Below are 16,959 nucleotides of genomic sequence, written 5' to 3'. Positions count from 1 at the left end.
GAAGTAGAAAGATGCATTAGTTGAAGTTAAACAATGATTCATTTGGTTGAAATTGTTTACGTTCTGCTTGGTTTTGCAAAATGGTTTTAACAGTTATAGAAATGATAGACTTAAAAAAAAAAACTTAAATGGTAATCCTCCCTTAAAATTTCTGATAAGAAACTTGGAAGATGGAAAACCGAAATGGACCTATAGAGTAAGCAAGTGGTCCTGGTTGCCTGTCCTCGGAGCAGAGATGCAGTGAGCTCCACCAGTGGTCCTAAGTGCGCTTCATCGATTACTAGGCTGTCTGATGGGAGGATGACATTTCAGCATGGCCTCCACCCTGTACCTGGTTTTAATGAATATGATTTTGGATAAGGATAAGTAGAAATTGAAACTGAGAAATCTGATGACACTGGTGCGAAATTAGAGGAAAAATGCAAAGCAGTTGGTAAACTTTTGGCAAGATTCCCGTCATTTCACCTTTGTAATTGCCATGGTGAACGAAGATTAAGGCTGGAGTAATTCAACGCCTGCAACACAAAATGTTTGGGGTGGTGGTAAAAGGGATATCTCGTTCTCATTCCTCCTCCCACCTCACTGCCCCCAAGATTGGAGACAGAGTGTAATTTGCATCAGAAATTTGCAGTAATCAAGAATATTTCCTGGTCCCTGCCCCTTTCTCAGGATCGGAACCTCAGCTGTTGCTCTCTTAATGTTGAATAGCAGTGCCACCTATTTTTACCACAAGAATTGTTTTTTTTTTCCTTTAAAACTTTACCCCAAATAGTGGTTTGACAGAGTCCTAACTTGACTACATGCCCAGAGGGAAAGGATAGAGACTAATTTGACCTCAAATTCTGTTGTTTTGCATGAAAAAGCTGAGTTTGTTGCAAATGCCTCAACACATCCAAAGAGGGCTGACACTTTGTTCCCCTGGCTATCCTTTGGAACTCATGAAAACGTGATTAAAATTTAATACCATTGTCTCAAAAGAAAAAGGAGTAAAAAGAACTTGGGCATGCGTGCTTTCTGCCGTTCCCTAACCACTCCCCCACCCCCAAACCAGATTGCAGGGTTCTGGCCCCATTCTTGAAAGGCTTTGTCTCCCTGGAAGTTTTAAAATAAAGTTCTTGCATCTGTTGACACTGACTTTCAAACATAGGAATTGTTTTTTAATACTAGAGCCATGTATCAAAAAAATTTTTTTATCCCTTATCTTTGACCAGATATCTGGCATGTTCTGGAAAATTTTTGGTACACCCCTTAGAGAGTTGCTTATTAATTGTTTTGCAGCTTACAAAAGCACTCAGCTGTGTTGAGACTGACAGTATAATTTACACACATACACTGACAAACATTTATATTTGACAGAATAAATTGTACAGTCAAATGTTCATTGACTTTGTTATTTTAAAGCATTTTCTAATTGAAGTATATCTCTGGTTAATGCTACTATGCTATACTGTCTAGTAAAGTAAATTTACTGTATCTTGTGATGTTACATACTTAAGTATACCCTGGTATACCTAGGACAGGGCTGTTTTGTACCCATAAATAGCAAAATATTGTCCTCACTGATTCATGGATTAAAAAGATAAATGTTAAAAAATGCATTAGAAGGGGGAAACCAAAGAAATGAATGTATTTCCATTTAGTAGATCCTTTTGGTTTTCTGTGACATTGTACTAGGCTTGTGTCCTTTCTTCATTATCAAGTCCTATGCATGTAACAACCCCTTAAACTCTTTAACCATTAGAATTAGAATTAACATATATAAAAGTATTTGCTTTTGGTAAGTATCTGTGGTATCATTAACTTTTTCTGCATGGCCTAGATTTGAACAACTGTTGTTCTGGGTTTGAGAAATATTACTGCTATATGCCAATACCCCAGTATAGAAGCAGATGGAAAAAAATATTCAGGATATAGTAAAGTCAGCCTTCTAAAGGTTTGTAAAAAATCTCCCCAAATTCTGTTTTGGACTCTGATTCTTCTTCACGAATCATGGTTAGTTATGGTTTCTCATGTTTAAGTCTTAGAAATTAAGCAATTTCTTTCGCCTGGGAAGCCAAACGTTTACCACTATTTTGAGTTACTCAGTAGGACATACTAGATTTCATCATGCACGTAATTAAGGCACATGACCTATGTCAGCTTCCAATTCAAACTTTTAAAATCCTTTACTTTGTAAAAGATAGTTTGTTAAATAAGAAAACTCTCTTCACGGACTCATTTCAAATGCCTGTTTCTATACAACATGAAGGACCTCAGTTCAGCTCCCAGGATCGTCTTAAATACACCCATTGTGCTCTTCCTCAGTTTGACAAGCGGTAGAAGCCCCTCGAGTGCGTTGTTGTTACAATCCCTTCTGTTCTCATCCAGTGAGTAAGGGCAGGTTATATTGCTGTCCTGGGAGTCGTCCTTTTCACCAGTATTGCGTGTCTTTCTGTTTGGTGAGTAAGTCTATTTATTAAACTGTGGAATAATGATTTACAGGGGAAATTGTGACATTGAGGAGTGGGCATTCACTTTAAGGAATCTGGACTTGCTGGGATGTTAGAAAGGTAGCAATCTTGTTTTCTCTTTCATTGGTACGTGTCTATTCTGACTGGTAACTGTTGCAACTCAGGTAGAATTTACAACTCAGTGTTTCACTGTTCTTTTAGAAAGTGTTGTGAAAGCTCCAGACGCTTACAGTTTCAAATAAAATTGGGCTTAAAAAACATCTCTGGCTAATTCTGTAGAGTTTAGGACACTTGGCTAAAAATGCGTGGGTACTTAGCAGTTACAGATAAGAGGGCAAGACCCCTAAGCCGTGGGTTATAGAAAATCATAACGAGTTTGTACCAATCAGCCTACAAGCCTTTTTATCTTAGATCATTTGAAAATACTACTTTGTCAATAAGATCAGTTCAATCCGATTGAGCTCTGGTAAGCGGTGCACAATTAGCTGAAGTAGAAAGTAAAAGGCGGAGTGTGGCACCAGTACTAAGAGGACATGTGGACCAAGGACAGAAGAAGGACAAGAGGGAGTGCTTTGGCATAGGGTCTCCAGGAAACTTAAGACTTTGAAGAAAAAGAAAAGTCTTTTAATCCTTTACGAGTTGTTTATCTCAGGGAGAAGGAATAGAAAATGTGTGGGTTTGGAAGCAGCATTTAATTGATCAGTGGTTCCGTGTAACTGGAATAGAAGCTAAGTGTGTATACTTGGGGTGAGTGGACATCGTGGAAGGGAAGCTGTCTTTGCAGTAGATAGCTTTACACTCTTGCAGATTTCATATTATAGAGTCACGGGACCGTCCGAAAGAAGGTAGGACTCATTTCTAAGTTACTTAGAATCTGACACTTTGAGGAAATGAGTTCGTAGGCACGATAAATATTTTATCGGTTGTTCTAAAGATCAAGGCAATGATGATAGTTTACAATGTGATTCTTGCCTATAATTCCATATGGCTGATAAAATGAAGCAGAATTTCTGTTAAGAACTATAGCTACCAAAAACTTTGGAACAGCACGCACTCAAATTGGTTTTGGAATAAGCAAGTCATAAATGCGCCTCTGATGTGGCCGTGATAGATCATTTGGACTGTAGCAATGAGGGATATAATGACTCACTTTTGAGCCATACTTTTGAGCAAAGAGATGTGCAACCCATGTGTCAGTAAGTAAGTAGGAGCTGAGAAATGTGTCCCTACAGGGAGGTGTGTTTGAAAGTTCTTACTTTGTCCAAATCTATTATATACGGTCAGTAATACCACAGTTGTCTGCATCTTTCTTTGATTGAGAAATAGTCTTGGCAAAATAATAATGATGATGATGATAATAATAATTATATCATGCCTTTTGTATTTTCTAGGTATTCTGATTGGTAATTATTTTCTATGCATGTACTATATTCTACATGATGTGTTGGGCGCCAAGGATATAAAATTGAATAAAGCACAATTCCTACTTTTCAAGTAGCTGAGTAATTCTCATCTATTTTCTTCCCCAAACTACTCAGAGATAAAATCACATTCTAGTGATAACAGTGACCTACTGTTTGGTGATTGATATTCCTCTGTCCCGGGTGAACCAATGGGTCCATTGAGCATTGCTGTGCTACTGGCTGAGAAGGTTAAACCCACTATTATACCTTCCTTTATCACCTGTGCCTGCTGGTGGGATGGGGTCAGGTACATGTATATGTTCAGAAAGCTTTTGTATAAAATACAGATAATCTATGAACCAGAAATATGCTTGTCTAGATATTTTCGGGTGGGACATAGAACAGTGAAGGGCTGTGGGTTAGTAGAAGGGAAAGAGTGTGTTGGGGAGGCTTAGTTATCGCCCTTGAAGTCCATGATGGGAACAGGTATGTACAGAAAAAGCCCAAACATTTTAACTCTGTTCATCTAAATGGTCTTAAGCCAAGGGATTGAAGAGTGGTCGCACAGTTACATATGTTAAACCTTCATTGCACATAGGATGTGAGGCTGTATTCAGTTGAGTTTCTTGATGTTCCACATAACAATAACCAAGTGAAGTTAGTGTAAGAAGAATGTAGTTGGGATGGTACCAGAGGGGTTCTTCATAACCTCAACCAGCACAAGGACAGGAACAGGGTCTAGAACGGCATTAGGAACACCAAAAGTCCCGCTTCTCAAGACGTGAATTCTTGCTTGCTTCTGGAATTCTGCTTTATTCTTCCTCCCCTAGAGCAGCTTTCTTTGCCCCTCTGTTTCCATGTTATAATTTGTCTGTCTCACATCCCTAAATGTGCCTTACGATAGTCCCAGCCTCTTTCAGTCCCACTTGCAAGTTCCTTGGGGAGATAGTGCAGTTGGTCCAGTTTGGATCAAAAGTCCAACTCTGATCTCATCAGTGTGGCTGGAAGGGGAGGGCGCAGGTGCAGTGATGGTGGCAGTGGCCGTGGGGTTGAAGTAGAACCACTCAGAACACCTGTGTTTACCAGGCGCCCACCCCTTTGGATGGGTGGTAGGAAGGTAGGTGTGCGGGTGAGTGGAGGTGTTTCTCAGAAAATGGGGGATGGCACTGAATTTGGGCATAGTGGCCTTATACGATACGTATGATTACAAAAAAGCTAAAACATCTTGAGGATATTAGAAAAAAATAAGGATAGTAGAATAATAATGCAAGATAAGCGTTCAGGCATGTATATGGTACAAGGCTTTCTAATAGTTAAAGCAAAACTTGAAGTATTCATTATTCTTTGATCCTATAACTTTGTTTTGTTCCTCAGTTATATTTTGACTTATTTTTTTCCTAGGAGATCCTTTTCCCATACACGCAATATACAAGATTTTGTCTTCTAATTGAATTTTAAAAATATAAGTAAAACTTCCAAACATTTTCTTCAAGTAGAATAGTGGCAGCATCATTCTATTTGAATGGATTGGGACCACAGTCCATGTCTTGAAAGCTAACATTTGAATTAACTGTTCTTAAAAGACTGCATCTATTTATCCATTTTCAACCAGTTAATAGGTCCTCAAATATTTTACTCAGTGCCTTCGAAATATCTTACTATTAGTTTTCTAGATTGTTCCCCATGAGTTAATGATTTTGGCTATTTTTCTCATTGTGAAAGGTGAAAGAGTCGGTGTAGTCTTGATAAAAATATATCAGTTCCTACTGTTAAAAGTTTTTTGTCCCAGTCTTAAAGCTCAATACTTAAAAAATGGCCCCAGTTCTGTGGGATCCTGATTCCTTATGAAAGGCTGTTGAGTTGTCATTGATTAACTTGGCATATTAAGTTTCTTTCAGTTTATATTAAAATTCTTTTTTTAACTATGGGGATTACTCTGCTTAGAAAGTAAAGTCTTTAAACGATGAAGCATTTATGTTCTTCTTTTTAGATGACTTAAGAAGAAAGCTTGACTTTAAGCCATGTGCCAGACACTCTAACTTTTCCTGTTGTTTAAAAAAGGCCAGCATTAAAAAGTTAGTACAAAGAAAGAACCTAAGCTACCTCTCTTCAGAATTTTTCACATTCTTAGTTCACTGAAAGCATTTGTCAACACCTCATCACTAACATGGACTGTAAGTTAATGACGCACAAAGTTTAAAACCTCATATTCAGTTAGAAGACCTATTAGTTTTGAAAGCAGTAAGTAATAATTGGCATTTACTGAATTTTAGATAGGATCTACGTGTTGTATGTTTGGTTTAGAGTGCGTATAGCATTTTGTGTTATGCTGTGAAACTTGATGTTTCACGTCAAGTTGTAACCTTAAAGTCTCTTCCTGATTTTAATGTGGAATATTTCCTCCCTTTAATTGCTAACATGTTTTTCAAATATTTACGCATGGTTTTTAAAGTGCTAATTGGCACTAGAATAGCTGATGGATGGTAAACTGTTGGAATCAACACTAACTTAAAGCACATCATAGTAAATTTTTGTATCCTGGCCTGCTGGCATTTGTGCATTAAATGCATCCTAGCCTAGCAGTAAAATACATAAAACGGCAGTTTCAGATTTTATCTTTCCAGAGCCTCAGATGCCAGCCACTGGGTATGCTTCGGCAGAATTTGATGGAGTCTTTTGTAGAATTGTAAATGTTACAGTGAGGGTCTTATTTTTTTGAACAGAACAGTGCCTGTTTACGTGTTACAACTCATTTGGTTCAGTGGGGGGTTTAAAAAAAGAATCACCTTTCTTCTAAAACCCAAATACGTGATTAACGTAATCTTTCACGTCTCACTCTTGCTTTTTGTTTCATGCTTGTATTTCTTCCCAAATTTTCTCCCATTGTCATTAGCGTGTTCCATAAAAACACGCGTCCCGGCAGATCGAATGTGTTCCTCTGAGCCAGGCATCCTGCCCCCTCATCTGCTCATCTTCCCTTACCTCTCTGTAGTTTCCCTGAGAATTTGCTACTTATCCAATACACCATTTTTGCAATTATTCTATTGTTCAGAGACATTTAGACAAAGGCCTTTTCTCCTCTGAATGCAGAACCTGGCCGGGAACTCCAGTCCCCACATCGTTTTCCTGTGTGGCCCCTGGGGATCCGCTCTGGGGACTCGGGTTCAGGGGACCGGAGAGGAGGCCTGGGGTTCCCTTGTCAGCCGCGTCTGTGCGGATTCTGACCCAGGAACCCTGTCTGGCGACCACTGTGGCTTGTGGTGAGTTACTTCGCAGCTCTGAACCTGGCTGCTGAGGAGGACAGGAGGGTTGTTGAGTGGTTATTTGCTGCCATTCTCCGAAGTCTTCGCTAGCACGTGGTGAAGTCTGATGACAGTACCTCCCAAGTGTCATCGTCTTGTTGGATTATGTCGCATCGTTTATGGAGCGTCAAGTGTGTGAAGCGCTGCTTTATGTAAGGGTATGGTCATTTCAGTCAGCACTGACGTAACATTTCAGTAGGTCTTCCCGTTATATTCTAATAATGGTTATTTTGACACCTTAAAGGCTTTCTCAGTCCATTTACTGAAGTTCCCTTAAAGCTTTACGTCAGTCGTATGCAAGAGTTAAAATGTCTTTTCTTGGCATAAAGTTTTAATTATTTTCAGTGGAACCAAAACCTCCTGAACCCCTTTCAGCATCATCTAAAACTTGAACTTCTTCTATTTCTGGGTAAAAAATCCATTCACAAATGAGCTGTGCAATTCCATCACCCTTTTTGACTTTGGACTTTGCCAAAATTAAACAGTAGAACACCAACATTTCCTCTGTAATCTTCAGCTATGACACCAGCCCCTACATCTATGAAGTATTTTGCAGCCAAACCAGAATGTGGAGCTAGTCTCCCATAGCACCCAGAAGGAAGAGCTATCTGAATGTCGGTTTTCACAAAGGCTTTCTCCATAGGTGGTAGTATGGAATCATAGGTGCTGTACAGGTCATAGCCCACGGCACGTGCATACCCCTTGGTCCAGGTGGTGGTGTGCTCCGAGAGCCGGACAAGGTGGAGCTGCATGCTGCCCTCCCCCGCAGGCCGGGCCCACTTGCTGGGGGAGATGACTTGTGCCTCTTGAGAGAAGGGCATGGCAGGGCAGAACGTGAGCCCAAGAGGGAGCGGGGGGACAAGAGAGAGAGAGCAGGGTGAGACCAGCACACTAAACTTGTTTTTTAACTTAGAGTTAAAAGAGCAAAGCAACATTTTCTCATATCTGAGTTGGAAGAAAATCCTTATTATCTCTAAATATGGAATGATTGTAAAATATGTAAGCCCCAAGTTGGGACACTTGTTTTTCTTAAGTTATATATATATATATATATATATATATTAAGGGAAAGATTCAGTTTCTCTCTGGTTCAATACGTAAAGATGGAGAGCATTCAGCCATGATGTTCATGTCACATGGTGGCGTGAAGGGACCATATCTTCCTGGATGTGCATCTATGCATCCAGCCATAGCACTTACAGGTGCTCCAGCTTTTTCTTAAGGAATCAACAAATGAATCATGACTCATTTCACACAACTTGTGGGATTTCCTTTTAACTAAGTTGGCTTAGACGTGAGAAAGTCCAGCAAAGTTCTCGCCTTATTATTAGGTCATTGGCAATGCTGATTGAAAACGGGGTGACTCTTACTGACAGGAGTGGACCTCTGTCTGGCGGATGGTACCCCTCCTCGAGCTGTCTGGACATGGTCATCCAGAAGAAGCAGAAGTGTGTGCTGGCTCAGATGTCTGCGCTGTCCAGTCTCTGATGCTAGGACCTTCTCACAGGGAGGTCAGAGAACCACAGCAGCTTCCCACATGGAGGAGATGAGTGGAAGAGCATGACCCATCCAAAGATAGATACACAATGAAGTTCACTTTTTGAGATAAAATTTGTAACTCTAGTGTTTCAATGAAATTTATTCCTGTTTGAGGATCATGGGATATCTTTTAAAATAACAAAACCTTTCTAAGTCCAACTCTAGCCAGTGTGTAAATTCAGTGCATTTTAGGAGATACTGTAAATGTTCTGTTGCTAAAATGGCAGCCAATGTAATGAAAAAGCAGAGCTGCATCAATGGGAAGCAGGGATGGGCTGGATTCCGACACAATTCCGAGAACCAACTTCGACAACAGCAACAAAACTTACACGTACTGGTCTTACTTTATATTGTGGATTCAAAACAGAAGAGATTCTACCTCTACAAAGTGAAGACAGGGGGCTATGTTTTATTTCTTTTCGACTTTATGAGGTGCATCATAAAATCTTAAGACCTTCAGAAGAGAAAATTATTGAAAGTTACCTCTGTTGTCTTATTTAAATAAGGCTTTGTGGTGAAATGCTCCGAGTCAGAGGGAACCATCAGAGTTCTGTTGAGACAAATCCATAGCGTATCCCGACAGGGCTTCTAGTTCAGAGTTTCTTATGTGGGAATTAGGACTATTGCCAGCAGTTTCCAAGATACTGGATTTTAAAAGATATCACAATTAATGTGTGGAAAAAACATATTGGCTTGAAGTTTCTATTGTTGGAAGATACCGGCTAAAACATTAAAAAGTGGAACTTTTGAGATGAGAGCCATCGGATGGTTGCAGTTCAGTTTTCCAGCTCCTGCCCGTCCTCTTTATCGATGCTTGGGTAGTTTGGTTGGTTGGACTCAGCGGATGGAAGGTCCAATAATGGATATTCCTGGATCATTCTGTTCCCAATAATTGAGACCTGACTATTTCAGATGACCTAACTTCTGAGAGTGATGAACTGGAAATAGGACTTGGGATGTGATAGAGACCAAAGAAAAACTTAGGAGGCAATCCTGTTCAAAGTATTTACAAAAATAAAGCCAATCAAAGGTGCCTCTTCTATGACTCTTTTAGTTCTTGGTCTTCGAACCAAAGAGAAGAATGACACTTCCTGTTTGGAAGGCTGGAGTGTTGAGGAGGAGTTTTCATAAACCACTATGTTTAAGGTTAAATTTTAATGCTATTTGGGTAGTGAATTTCATGCTGTTTTAAACATTGGAGAAACTTCTGTAGGAAATGAGATTTAAAAATGAAAGGAAGAGAGGAAGAGATTGTTTTGACTTACAGAAAACTGTTTTCAGGGTTAATCGATGTTACTGCTTTTAAATAGGTTTTTAAAGAACAGGCTGGCTAACTGGTAGAACCTAAAACATCAAATGGGGAGACTTTGTGCTTGATCACTAGAGACTGAGCTGTCCCAGGATGCCGACCCTGTTGTGTAACTCTTGTCACCATCTCATTAGCTTTTAGAGCCCACAGAAGCACAACCACATTTATCGAGTCTTGGGAAAGTTTTTGTTTAATGTAGGCTAACTTTTCAGTAAATAGAAATGATGATCAAAGTTTGCTGGTTAATTAGCCATTTTAAGCATAGTCATTGCCTGAAATATGTTTTTCCTTTCCACACAGTGTATTTTTTCTCTCACCATTAAACAATATTCTAATTTGAGTTGCCACTTGAGCAATAGGTGTCAGGTTATGCAGTGAGAATAAGACAGCTCTCTGTAGTAATCCATCCGATTGCAAACTCACCCGAGTGCTTCGCGTCCCCTCCCTAATCTTGATGAGCATTTCTAGGTAACATTAAGAGCTAAACATGTGAGTTCCTTACAGAGCTTAAAAGCTATGTGTCTCAGTATAATAAATCTCTAGGTGAATTCTTGGCGGTGATGCATACGTTTCATGTGTGCCGTGATTATCTCCAGTCATAATTATTTAATACACACGGTATGTGTAACATTTATCTTCCCAAGGGAAAAATGATGTGGCATAATTCTAGCAGATTATTTATGTTGTTTCTGCTTATAATGTTTGGTAAAAAATGCTGTGTATCTGTCTTTGAAACCCCTTCTGTTCTATTTTTAAATGGCTGTATGAAAATAAAGAAACAAAGCAGAGTAAGTAATCTTGTTTCTGCATGTTTCCTCTTATAAATTACTGTGAATTCCTAATGTTCATTGAATTGATCTGCGGATGGGAACTGGCTGACGGTGAGGGTGTCCCCCTAACTGTTTGATGAGCAGTTCAGTAATGTTACCTGTTCTATAAATTTGTGCGAAGATTTGAAAGTTTCATTCGCCGTTGGAGACTGGGAAAATTTGTGTTCTTATTATCAAATATTGAATAACTAAATTTCAGAAAAATAACTTATGGAATAAGTTAAAAAATTTAAAAACATTTCTTCCTTTTGTGTGTTTGACAACTAGACTGCAGGCTAGTAATTTCTTGCCTTTTTAGATAATTTCATCTGTGTTCTGGCAGTACTAAGTGTTTATCTGTCAGGGGTCCTTCTCCATGATGGTCTTAAATTCTAATGTGCTCATTCATTGTGTTGAACCAAAAGAATACATTAAATGTCTAAAACAATATGAAAGAAGAAGAAAACCACTCAGTTAATACAGTGAAAATTAAAGCTATGTATTTATTCCCAGTGGAATCCTGAGACTTATTGATAAAATGAGTATTGGTAATTGCTCTGATCTGCAAAGTATTTATTTTTCTTCTTTGTACAAAAATGTATTCATCTGGTATACTCAGCGTTTTAGTGAGTAATATAAAGTGTTAACTTCAAAATTTAAAACAATTTTTCATAATTACTTTACTATCAATATATGTTGAAAATTCAGTAGGTTCTAGAGGTATAGAACAAGTAATTTATTTATGGTATTTTTTTCTAATTTCATTTTATCATAAATATATATTTTACATTAAAACGTGCTTATAGTGTAAGGCATTGAAAAACAAAGGAGTACAAAGTAGAAAATATATCTCCTGTAATTCTACAATATCAGATGTTTACTACAATATGTTAATATTTTGGGGTGTGTCATTTGTTCTTTCCATGCCTGTGATTATATTTTTTAATAGCTATATTGGTTTAAAATACCTTGGATGTACAGTGATTTATTTAATGCATCTCTTGTGTATAGTTAAGGGTGTTGTTATGCATTTTTGATAGAACTGTTATCAGTGATTTCCCTCTCAACGTCCATGTTCTTAGATTCTCACTGAGATCTTGTCCACATGTTTCTCTCTGTTGACAAGTGCTTTCCAGCAATGGTGGTGTTTGGCCCATCCCATGAGTTTAAGGGGCCTCAGGCCACTTTGAAAGCTCTACTCCTGGAGTGCCTGTTACCTTCTGTCTCTCACCTCATCCCTTTAGATTGGGGCAGTTGGGATTTTGGTCAGAGATGAGCCAGTTGTGGAAACGTGGCCTTGATTCAGTAACAGGAGATCACATTGTAAAGATCACATTGCGAGATGGGCTACACATAAGTTACTCTTCAAAAAAAAAAAAATTATTTATGTATTTCGGCTGTGCCGGGTCTCAGTTGCCACATGCGGGATCTTTAGTTGTGGCATGCAGACTTCTTAGTTGTGGCGTGGGAACTCTTAGTTGCGGCACGCATGCGGGAACTAGTTCCCCGACCAGGGATTGAACCCAGGCCCCCTGCATTGGGAGCTCGAGTCTTACGCACTGGACCACCATGGAAGTCCCTAAATTATTCTTTAGTCAAGCAATTAATAAAAATTTGAACTGATGAAAGAGGACTCCAGTGGGTGTCTGAAATTCACACCCTGCCTATTTTTTGAGGAGGGTAGCGTCAACGCATACGGGGCTTTCTACGTGTGATAGAAGACTGAAATTACATCCTGAGGGAAGCTGTCCATTTCCACAAAGCTTATGTGAGTTACTGAGTGGATGAATTTGTACTATGGGAGCAGAAAGGGAGGGACACCCTCCTTGCATGCTGTGGGTAATAGTGGTTAACAGTAAACTTTGGCTTCACACGGCTTTGTAGAGTCTCGGTTTAGTGCTTAATATGACTGAGCCAGAGCTGCTCCAGTGTAATGAGAATACCAGTTCCTACATCATGAAATCATCATAAGGGTTAAATGAGCTAAGTCGATGTCGCTCAGCACAGGACGTCTTAACACTCTAGCTGGTCTTTGTTCTTGTCACCTGCAGATTAGGGCAGTGCTTTGCCAACTTGACTTTGGATTAGAGTTGCCTGGAGGGTTTGGGAAAGTAGATTTCTAGCCCCCAGTAAGTCTGGGTGGGGCCTGAGTATTTGCATTTCTACTGAGTTCCCACGTGGTGATGATGCTCCTGGCCAGGGATCACACTTCGAGTACCTCTGGGTTAGGGCATTATAAGGGCAGGTATTATTTTGAGCCAATAAATGATATAACTTTTTCTTTTTGGCCACCTGCATGGATAACATTTAAATCACTTCAGACTTACCATCTAGTCTCATTTTTTTGGTCAAATCTGAATTGTTTTGGATTATCGTAGAAATTTAAAGCTAGAATTACATAGTTACTTTAGAGCTAGAATGAAGTAGAACTTTGAGGATTTTGATAGCCTTTAAGTTTATACATAATATATGAGTATGTAATATTATATGAGTATATAATATTGGCTTAATTTTAATGAAAGTGGTTTAAGAAAAGTCATTTTCTTTGATACAGACTCTGTATATGTTTCTGATGGATCTGGTTCATTAAAACATGGGATTTTTCTTCAGAATATAAAAATAGATGCAGAATTTAAAACAATATTAGACTGTGAGCTTAAGTTTTTTTTTTTTTGTTTTTTTTGCTTCCTTGTGAAAAATCTGCAGGGACTAGGCTCCTTTTCACGGCATTATTTCTACCAGATGTTTAAAACAACTGGAATCGTCTTGAGTATTGTCATGAGTTGCCATTGATTGGCCATCATCTGTGAGAATGAAGCTTCACTCATGTAATTTTCTTGATGAGTGCAAGACAGGGGCAGGCACTGAGTGTACGGTGTTGACACACTTAATTTAGTACTCCTTCTGCAAAGCTATTACATTGACTATTAATTGGTCTTCTGATAAAATTTCTGCTTAATGCAAATGATGAAAAAAAATGCACCCTTGGATACTAGCTGCTGCTTCTGAAATAATTCTCATGCCCTGAGATCTCATTAGTGACAGCAAGCACATCCACTTTTCTTTTGAACGTAATTAGATTTCTTTTAAATATAATGATGAAAATATATTAGACTGTGATAAAAAAATCTTTTAAGCAAAATCCTTGACTTAGAACTTTACAGTTTGTTGTAGTTCTGTTGCTTCGTCTCTTTCTTAGCAGTTTGAAAAGCAAAGAGGAGCTTGTCTGCGTTCAATCCTTCACCAGGCTGTGCTTTTCCATGGACGTGCCTCTGTCAGCAGGCGCGAAACTTAGCAGTTTCAAACCAAAAACACTCCAACTTGCATTGTGGTTTGAAAAGCACAAGTGGTGAATAGGAAGTAGGTTTCTGCTTGTGTTTTCCTGGCTTGGTCTTGTCTCTCCTTTATTTTTCTCTTTCTCGTTCTCCCTTTCTCACCATCTTCTGTTTTAGGATTTTTTAGTCAACTCTAGTAACTTACTCTGGTCGTTTCTGATGATGTGAGAGCTGTCTTATTGTTAAAGTTCTTGTGTGAAAAGTTCTGAAGTTTAAACCAAAAAAAAGCAAAACCTGAAACCAGTGCCTTCTTCACAACGTGTAGAGCATAGGAATTTATTACTTTCTGGTAAAGGATTTACAAATTATGAGACTGTCCTGCCTTGCTCTATCTTTTTATTCATTTGTCACAAAATCCTTTATTCTCTTGCAGTTTCACAACTCTCTGCAGTGAGCATCCGTCATTTTTTATTTATTTATTTATTTATTTACTTTTGGCTGTGTTGGGTCTATGTTTCTGTGCGAGGGCCTTCTCTAGTTGTGGCGAGTGGGGGCCACTCTTCATCGTAGTGCACGGGCCTCTCACTGTCGCGGCCTCTCTTGTTGCGGAGCACAAGCTCCAGACGCTCAGGCTCAGTAGTAGTGGCTCACGGGCCTAGTTGCTCCGCGTCATGTGGGACCTTCCCAGACTAGGGCTCGAACCCGTGTCCTCTGCATTGGCAGGCAGATTCTCAACCACTGCACCACCAGGGAAGCCCCGTCATTTTTATTATAGGAAAAAAAATTGGAACCAAGTTTTAACTGTGTCCATTGAGAGGCTACGGTTACATTTACTTCTTTTCTTTTTAATATAAATTTATTTATTTATTTTTGGCTGCGTTGGGTCTTTGTTGCCGTGCACGGGCTTTCTCTAGTTGTGGTGAGCGGGGGCTACTGTTCCTTGCGGTACGTAGGCTTCTCATTGCGGTGGCTTCTCTTGTTGTGGAGCATGGGCTCTAGGCGCGCAGGCTTCAGTAGTTGTGGCTGGTGGGCTCAGTAGTTGTGGCTCGCAGGCTCTAGAGCACAGGCTCAGTAGTGTGGCACATGGGTTTAGTTGCTCCGTGGCATGTGGGATCTTCCCAGACCAGGGCTCGAACCCGTGTCCCCTACATTGGCAGGCGGATTCTTAATCACTGTGCCACCAGGGAAGCCCTACATTTACTTCTTAAGCATTAGCAGATTCCGCTTACAGCAGTGCATACGTGGGCCCTGTAGGAGTGACCGTCAGATGGCGTGAACTACAAGGTCAGTTAGTGGTCTTGAAACTTGTGGCTGTCTCCAGTGTTGGCACTGGAGACATTTGGGGCTGGATTGTTTGTTCTTGGTTGTGTGGGACTGTCCTGAGCGTTGTAGGAGGTTTAGCGGATTTCCCTGACCTGTACCAGCTAGTGTCAATACCACCCTCCCCCAGTTGTGACAACCAGAAGTGTCTCCACACCTGCCAATGTCCCTGGGACAAACACTCTAGAGGAAGAGGTGCATTTGACTTGGTGGCCCAGTGAACAAATACGTAAATCTGTAAACAGCCTTCCTACTTAAAATATACATTGATATTTTCTATTCTTTTCTGTTCCATTTCATACCATTTTATTTAAATTTATTATTATTATTATTATTTGGCTGTGAGGCATGAGGGACCTTTCATTTTTTGGGTTTTTTTTTTTCCTAACATCTTTATTAGAGTATAATTGCTTTACATTGTTGTGTCAGTTTCTGCTGTATAACAAAGTGAATCAGCTATACATAAACATATGGCCCCATATCTCCTTCCTCTTGTGTCTCCCTCCCACCCTCCCTATCCCACCCCTCCAGGTAGTCACAAAACACCAAGCTGATCTCCTTGTGCTATGCGGCTGCTTCCCACTAGCTATCTGTTTTTCATTTGGTAGTGTATATATGTCCATGCCACTCTCTCACTTTGTCCCAGCTTACCCTTCCCCCTCCCCATGTTCTCAAGTCCATTCTCTATGTCTTTATTCCTATCCTGCCCCTAGGCTGTTCAAACCTTTTTTTTTTAGATTCCATATATATGTGTTAGCATTCGGTATTTGTTTTTCTCTTTCTGACTTACTTCACTCTATATGAAAGACTCTAGGACCATCAACCTCACTACAAATAATTCAATTTCATTTCTTTTTATGGCGGAGTAATATTCCATTGTATATATGTGCCACATCTTCTTTATCCATTCATCTGTCGATGGACACTTAGGTTGCTTCCATGTCCTGGTAAATGTAAACAGTGCTGCAATGAACATTGTGGTACATGTCTCTTTTTGAATTATGGTTTTCTCAGGGTATATGCCCAATAGTGGGATTGCTGGGTCGTATGGTAGTTCTATTTTTAATTTTTTAAGGAACTTCCATACTGTTCTCCATAGTGGCTGTATTAATTTACATTCCCACCAACAGTGCAAGAGGGTCCCCTTTTCTCCACACCCTCTCCAGCATTTATTGTTTGTAGATTTTTTCATGATGGCCATTCTGAATTGTGTGAGGTGATACCTCATTGTAGTTTTGATTTGCGTTTCTCTAATGATTAGTGATGTTGAGCCTCCTTTCATGTGTTTGTTGGCAAGCTGTATATCTTCTTTGGAGAAGTGTCTGTTTAGGCCTTCTGCCCATTTTTGGATTGGGTTGTTTGTTTTTTTGATATTGAGCTGCATGAGCTGCTTGTAAATTTTAGAGATTAATCCTTTGTTCATTGCTTCATTTGCAAATATTTTCTCCCATTCTGAGGGTTGTCTTTTCATCTTGTTTGTAGTTTCCTTTGCTGTGCAAAAGCTTTTAAGTTTCATTAGGTCCCATTTGTTTATTTTTGTTTTTATTTCCAT

At 39.5% G+C, this 16,959-nt stretch overlaps 1 protein-coding gene and 1 pseudogene across 26 annotated transcripts in view; one reads left to right on the top strand and one right to left on the bottom strand.

Moving 5' to 3' along the window:
* Positions 1–16,959, top strand: part of PARD3 (par-3 family cell polarity regulator) — a 677,665-nt gene that overhangs the window by 210,326 nt on the left and 450,380 nt on the right. The window lies entirely within an intron of this gene.
* Positions 5,741–8,055, bottom strand: LOC125963414 (deoxyuridine 5'-triphosphate nucleotidohydrolase, mitochondrial-like; annotated as a pseudogene).

Source organism: Orcinus orca, chromosome 2 (genome assembly GCF_937001465.1).
Source record: "Orcinus orca chromosome 2, mOrcOrc1.1, whole genome shotgun sequence".
In the NCBI taxonomy this organism is placed as follows: Eukaryota; Metazoa; Chordata; class Mammalia; order Artiodactyla; family Delphinidae; genus Orcinus; species Orcinus orca.
Note: the sequence above shows the minus strand (reverse complement) of the source record. Positions and strands in the feature narration are given on the sequence as shown.